The following is a 7,862-nucleotide window of genomic DNA, read 5'->3' as shown; positions in this document are numbered from 1 at the left end:
CATATAAATTTTGACAATATTGTTAAAGTAAGGAAATCTAAGACAGTAAGAGGTATGCCTCAGCTAGACAAACTGATTAATGCTATTTGTAAAGAATGTTAGTTGGGAAAGATGACTTCTTCAACTTTCAAGAGCAACTCCTTCTTAGCAGAGCACTTGTTAGATTTGGTTCATATAGATCTATGTGGACCAATAAGAACAAGAAGCATTCAAGGTGACAGATATTTTATGATCTTCACTGATGATTGCTCAAGGATGATGCGGGTCACATTCTTGAAGGATAAGAATGAATCTTTTGGTAAATTCAAGGCATTCAGAGCCTTAGCTGAGAAAGAGAGTGGCAAAAAGATAAAATGTCTGAGAATAGATCAAGGTGGTGAATTCACTTGTGCAAAATTCATTAAGTATTATGATGATAATGGTATCAAGTGGTAGCTTTCTGCACCAAGGACACCATGACAGAATGGTATAGTGGAGAGAAACAACCAGTCAGTGGTTGAAGTTGCTAGGGCTATGTTGATACAAGGAGGTGTAGCAAAAACATTTTGGAAAGAAGCTATAAGTACAACTGTCTGTTGAAAATATTCAGGACTAACCAAGTTACTGAGAGGGGAGGGGTGAATCAGTAACACTTAAACTTTTTAACTCATTTCTGCACTTGCATATATTAAACCATTCATTCATTTAATCTACTGTATGCATGAAAGTATAATCATTCATAACACTTAACACAAAGATTTGGTGACCCAGAAACCTTCCAAATAGAAAGTAAAACTGGGGTGGGGATGGTACCCACAAAACTTTGGTACTGCAGTAAAAGTTGGCCGGTTAAGGCTTACAATGATCACTTCTGATGATCTGCCCTGTTAGAAGCAAATTTGGACTGCTAGGTCCACCTTGTTAGAGGATTTACAAACATACAATGAAGTATGCACTCAGTTAAGAGATTTACAAAAGACTGTTAAGTCTACCCGGTAAAAGGATTTACAAACTGATTCAACTGTTAGGATGAAATAGTAGATCTTGACTTACAACTTTATTGCTGATAAGATCCTTTGAGTATTGATCTCCTTCTGAGATAGATATGTCGATTCTGCTCCTTTACTGACTGTGCGAAAATGTTCTGGTCTGCTGCCTTAATGCAGTTTCTGCTCTGCTCTTTCTAATTTCGCATATTCATACATCTTACATACATTTTCACATTACGGATTACAGATGGTATAATACATCACATATATATACCGTCCATAATTACATTTACATTTCATAAAGTCGGCCTCATACAAATTAATAACATAAACTCATTCTTAAGTCGGCCTTACATAGGTGAACAAAATATTACTGAGTCGGTAGATACTCGGTTCCTCAAGCTGGGTCGGTGATCTTCTGATACACGGCGTCCACTACAGTACTTGGCATCGTCATGCTCTCGGTAAGAGTAGAAGCTCGGTCCATACTAGTCCCGAAGTGTAGCTTGGAACTCGGTAGCTGCGGTGACTCGGTAGATATAGTGTCACTCGGTAACCACTGGTAACTCGGTAAGAACTGACTTCTCGGTTACTGCTGTTTGTCTCATATGCTCGGTAATAGTCTTACTGCTCGGTATGAACTGTTTAATCGGTAAGCTTTACCGAATGCTCGGTATAGGCTGTGGACTGAGTGATGAGCTCGGTAAGCATTCAAAATCGAATAAGTGTTTTCGCTAAGTGTTATTCACTAATGACAAATATATCATTATTCCAACAATCTCCCCCTTTGGCATTAGTGACAAAAACACTTATGAGACAACAAATGAATCTGTCATGCTGACTTGATTCTTCAAAATTGATACCAATTGTAGATTACTGTATATACCTGTATATCTCACTGTACATAACTCCCCCATAGAATATACACATGATTCTATACTTATCTCTATACCAATTGTTATTTACATTCTCCCCTTGTCTCTAATAATATGTTCCATATTCTCCCCCTTTTTGACAATAATGCCAAAGAATAGATAACTCAAATAGAGATATTAAAGCGTGAGATAAACTCTGAGTGTACCTGTTTGATATGAGCCAAGGTATTATCCCAATTTCCTTGCAAAATTGTGCAAATAGACAATGCAACTTGAACTTTGGCTGATAGTTCAATTACATGCTCTGCAACTGAAAAACTGTTATCATGGATCAATGTTTTGGAATGTGTAATGTGTTTCTGCATTGTATCCATGTTAGGGAGGATCATATTCTGAATATCTAACAATGTAGACCGGATCCTTGCATCTTCCCTAAGCAATTCTGATTGCTTATCTGATAGGACTCTGATTTTTGAATGGTGAGTTGAGCTTGAGCTGGGGTCAAGCTGCAACTGTTGTGCACTTGCTTTCAGATCATCATCAACTTTCTTTAGTTGATCTCTGATTCCTTTTGTGAACTCGGTGACATCACATAACTTTGCAAAGAATGAAGTTACATTATTAAAAGAATTTTCTAACTTGGCCAAACTAGTGGTCAATTCAACTTGTTTTATTGCTATCTGCTGAGCAATGTGCTCAAGCACCTTGTTATCAAATTTCTTCTCGGTTCGTTCTATCAGTTTCTCTTCTCCTGATGAGTCCTCATTGAATCTATTCACAGCCTCTTCGAGTTGTAGCAAAATGTGTTGAGAGGGATCAACTTTTATGCCTAAGGCATCTGTAAGAATGGTCTTTGCACCATTTATGATGTTGAATTCCCTGTCTCTCTCACTTCTTAATTGTTTTTGTTTTGCTTTCTGTTCTAACATCTGGCTGATCAATCTCATTTCATCAATTGATGCAGTATTGAGGTCTATTTGTGGTATGACAATCTCTTTATCCAGATCTATATCTTCCTCTATAGCCTTGCCGGTAAGCAGAAGTTTTAAAGGTGTCTTTTGTATTACTTCTGTGCTTACTACCTTATCTTTTGATGTAGTTATAATGGTTGATAAGGTTGGACTAGCTGTTATAATTGGAATAGGAAGACTCATGGATGTACCGACTGTTTCCAAAATTGATGTACATGCAGGAGTGCTGATAGGTGCAAAAGAATGTGTCAAAACTGGAGAGGTTGCAAAACTTACTATACATGCTGCAGGAGAAGTTGTGATCTCGGTGACTGAAGAAATCACTTGTTGCTCGGTAGAAGCAACACTCTGCATCCCGGTAGATAATGACATGCTCTGCAGCTCGGTGGATGAGGTAACTATTGGAGTCTGGAGCTGAGAGGTGATTGGCAAGGATTGAGCAATAGATGTAGCTACTGTGCTCACAATCCTGCTGGCTGAAGCTGATGATGCAACGCCTTTCTGCGGTGAGTGAGGAAGAGATGCAATGACTTTTGCTGCTACCTGTTCAGGATCATCTTCTTCATCACCTATTATCACCGTGTCACCTTCTTCTTCTTCACTTATGATTACCGTGTCTCCTTCTTCCTCAGCTACTTCTTCTTCTTCCTTCTCCTCTTCATCCTCTTCATCCTCTTCTTTTCACCCTCAGTTGTTACCGTGGGGTCAGATGGCATTGGCAGATTATATATCCTTTTCCACACAATTGTGGCATTATTTACTATTGCTTCTATCTGCTTGGAGAGAACTAAGAAGGTATGAAACCTAAGTGTCATTTGGTGTTCATTCTTCTTTAATGCCTCTTTAACTTCTTTGTATGTCAGGTTCTGTAACAACTATTTTAAGGTTTGTGCATAAATGTCTTTGACAGTTTGCATTGCTGAAGTCCATCTTGGTCTAATCCTGACTAGAAGCTCATTTGGAATTTGAGAGCTGATATCATCTGGGGTATATTTCCATTTACCCATTTTATTCAGTAAAAGCTCCTCGATCTGCATCTTTTCTGCATCTGATCTGTTTTCATACCTCAGTGCCTTGAAGTTAGACATGCCAGATCCTTGTTCCAACTGCTTCAATTTTTCTTCGAAGGTAGGAGGGGGTCTCCTGAATAGAATTTCACTTTCTTTCTGCCCTTTTCTGGTTTTCCTTGTGAACACTGCAGTTTTAGGTTTGGGTTTTGTGATTACTACTTTGCCTTTCTTCTTTGATGTTTCTGTTTCCTCCTCTGATTCCTCTTCTGTTTCTTCTGTTATAGCTGCCTTTCTCTTGGTACTGGTGGTGGCCTTTGGAAGCTTGTTTTCAAGCTCAATTCTGGCTTTGGCCTCATCATAAGTGCCAAATGCAGGGGTGTTGGGAATGGCTGGTTCATTTATCAGGGCTTCTATTATATCCCTTGCTTCATCTATGTTAATTTCATAGGGTAATGGTTTTACCCATGCCACTCGGGGTATGGCTGCCTGGATGTAAACTTTATCACAGTCTACCATGAAGCATATATCATCCTTGTAATCTTTTACCAACTTAGGAGGAATCCTGAACCTGTTGTTCATTTTGTCCTTAAATTCTTCAAAATAATTATCCATTACTGTCTCAAAATTCTAACCTATTTCTGCTATAAACTCATTTATCTGATACAAAATTGGAGTATCCTTCCTCCATACTACCGTGCCTTTAGAAGGGAAAAAGTTTTGTACATAGAAAAATATACAAATCAACAAAGAACCAAATTTGCATGGATTATTCTTTGATGTCCTTATACTGTCCATGTTCTTGTTGAATTGTGTTAGTAAAACCTCTGCTAGGTCAAAATCCATGTTCTTCTTTACTACCTTGTAGGCAAGGTCTACCGCCTCACATGCCACACTATTTAGCCTACTGGAACTATACAGCTTATATGCAATGATAATAATACCAAATTTAAGTTCAACATCAGATACATTGTTAATTTTCATTCCTCTGCCATCCCACTCGGCTTGAGTTAACTCCTGCAGTTCGTCCCGACCTAGGGTTTTGGTGGATTTTGTTCTGTCTGACATCGGTAATCCTGTGATTCTATGAATCATCTTCTTTGTTATTAAGATAGGTTGATCTAACCAAATTTGCCCATCATGTACACGGCTCAATACATACCTAATCCATTTTACTTGAAAGTTTCTTGGTAGGTGTGGGATATGGGTCAAGCCTTTGATTTCCAAATGTCTATGCTCGGGTTTCAGGGTTTTGTCAACACATAGCTAATCTAGGGCATTGTCCATTTCCAAAGTCCCTAACTCCTGAATAGTGCATTTGAAATGAGTACGAATGTCATTGATGAGAAGTACCTTGGAAGGAATTCTGGACTGTGCTCCACTTGGGTCGAGTGATTCTGCGATCGCTGGAACGAGTTTGAAGTTCGGCGCTGTCCATTTAACTCCTTTCACTAACATATTGGAAGTCTTCTTCGCCTTGCTCCTGCTGGTTGTGCTAGTAGAAGTCATTGCTAAATAACCTGAGTTCCTTTTAGATTCTTCGCTGCAAATTCATCTTAAATCTCCTTAAGCACTTTGAAAACCTAAGCTCTTCGAATGCTGAATAACGCGGTGAAGAATGAAGTCGATTTTGCCCTTTTTATTAAAATTCTGTCATTAATGCTTGATAAGTGGGTAGGTGAGATGACTTAATGACTTTAGCGATTGCTCGGTAAGACTGACCTAACTCGGTGTTCTTATTTCTGACCTAACTCGGTAAGGTCTGCAGTTTTACCATGCTCGGTAACATTCAACTCGGTAAGTGACTTTTCTGTATGTATCGGAAATACTGATTTCATCGATTATGCTTTTGTATTTTAGAACTGCTTATGGTAAGGTTTTGAAGATGCAGTTCCTTATCTTCTTTAATGGATCTAATTTGTAATGGTGGGGTCACCCAATTCTTGAGTGACAGGACCATTGCTTGAATTATCCTGCTCGGTAGGTTTAGGAACCCACTGCTGTCTCATCTGTTTCCGAATGTTGTCAGCTTTAGCTTTCTTTTCATCTTCAATCTTCTTTGTGTTCATGCAGTTCTTGGCTATATGTCCGAGTTCAGTGCATGTATAACATCTTATGGTTGTATCTTTCTTCCTTAGATGATGCCTTGTACAATTCAACCCAATGTGTCCATATTCTCCACAATAATGACATCTGCACCAGGTATTGTAATCCCAACCAAATATTGCTTTGACAATTTGTTCTGCTGGAGTGAATATCTTTGTTCTACATTCTGATGCTTTGTGACCTTGTTTCTTCCATTTGTGACATTTGCCTTCAAATTTTGGTTTCTCCTTGCATTCACTAGCCTTGTGACCATGCTGATTACAGTTGTAGCATTTGCCTTTGAATCTTGTCTTTCCATTGCTCCAACATTTGTTTGATGTGTGACCTGTCTTACCATAGTAATTGCATGTAGGTCTTTGATTTCTTTGGCTACCTTGCTCGGAAGATTCACCTTCTTCATTGTAACCAAGACCAGCTTTACCCTTTTGTTTGTGAAGATTTTGCTCATTTAATTGATCCAAGTCTGTTTGAGTTTTCATCATCCTTTCATTTGCTTGCTTTTGAATATCTAGCTCATTTTTCAAACTTTCATTCTGTTCTTTGAGAATTCTAATCTCTTCATTTGCATTGGAGAGTTTCTCGGTGAGATCTTCATGCTGTACAATTTCATTGCTTCTTCCTTCTATTTCATTTTGCATTTTATTCCTTTGTTCTAGGATTTCACAAAATCTTGCAGACTGAATTTCCTGTTCTCTTCTTAGCATCCTTACTTCTTTTTGCAGTAATCCATTCTTTTCTAGGAGTTCTTTGATTGCATTGTTTGCTTCATCTACTTCATTTGAACTACTTGTAGGAAAGAGATCTTCAATTTTTGTTTCAACATACTCATGATCATTTATTTCTTTTGCTAGTTCCTTTCTTCTTTTTAGGGATTGGGAAAGATGTTCTCTTGCTTCTTTGAGTTGAGCAATGGCCATTTCCAGATCTAGCTTTTCATTCTCAATAGCTTTGTCAAGTCTGAATATCTCCATTGTCTTGACCTTTTCTCAAGCTGTCAAACTTTTACTCTGAGAACCAACCTGGCTCTGATACCAATTGTTGAAAATATTCAGTACTAACCAAGTTACTGAGAGCGGAGGGGTGAATCAGTAACACTTAAACTTTTTAACTCATTTCTGCACTTGCATATATTAAACCATTCATTCATTTAATCTACTGTATGCATGAAAGTATAATCATTCATAACACTTAACACAAAGATTTGGTGACCCAGAAACCTTCCAAATAGAAAGTAAAACTGGGGTGGGGATGGTACCCACAAAACTTTGGTACTGCAGTAAAAGTTGGCCGGTTAAGGCTTACAATGATCACTTCTGATGATCTGCCCTGTTAGAAGCAAATTTGGACTGCTAGGTCCACCTTGTTAGAGGATTTACAAACATACAATGAAGTATGCACTCGGTTAAGAGATTTACAAAAGACTGTTAAGTCTACCCGGTAAAAGGATTTACAAACTGATTCAACTGTTAGGATGAAATAGTAGATCTTGACTTACAACTTTATTGCTGATAAGATCCTTTGAGTATTGATCTCCTTCTGAGATAGATATGTCGATTCTGCTCCTTTACTGACTGTGCGAAAATGTTCTGGTCTACTGCCTTAATGCAGTTTCTGCTCTGCTCTTTCTAATTTCGCATATTCATACATCTTACATACATTTTCACATTACGGATTACAGATGGTATAATACATCACATATATATACCGTCCATAATTACATTTACATTTCATAAAGTCGGCCTCATACAAATTAATAACATAAACTCATTCTTAAGTCGGCCTTACATAGGTGAACAAAATATTACTGAGTCGGTAGATACTCGGTTCCTCAAGCTGGGTCGGTGATCTTCTGATACACGGCGTCCACTACAGTACTTGGCATCGTCATGCTCTCGGTAAGAGTAGAAGCTCGGTCCATACTAGTCCCGAAGTGTA

The sequence above is a fragment of the Cryptomeria japonica genome, chromosome 7, assembly GCF_030272615.1.
Source record: "Cryptomeria japonica chromosome 7, Sugi_1.0, whole genome shotgun sequence".
NCBI classification, from domain to species: Eukaryota; Viridiplantae; Streptophyta; class Pinopsida; order Cupressales; family Cupressaceae; genus Cryptomeria; species Cryptomeria japonica.
This window is presented reverse-complemented; position numbering follows the sequence as displayed.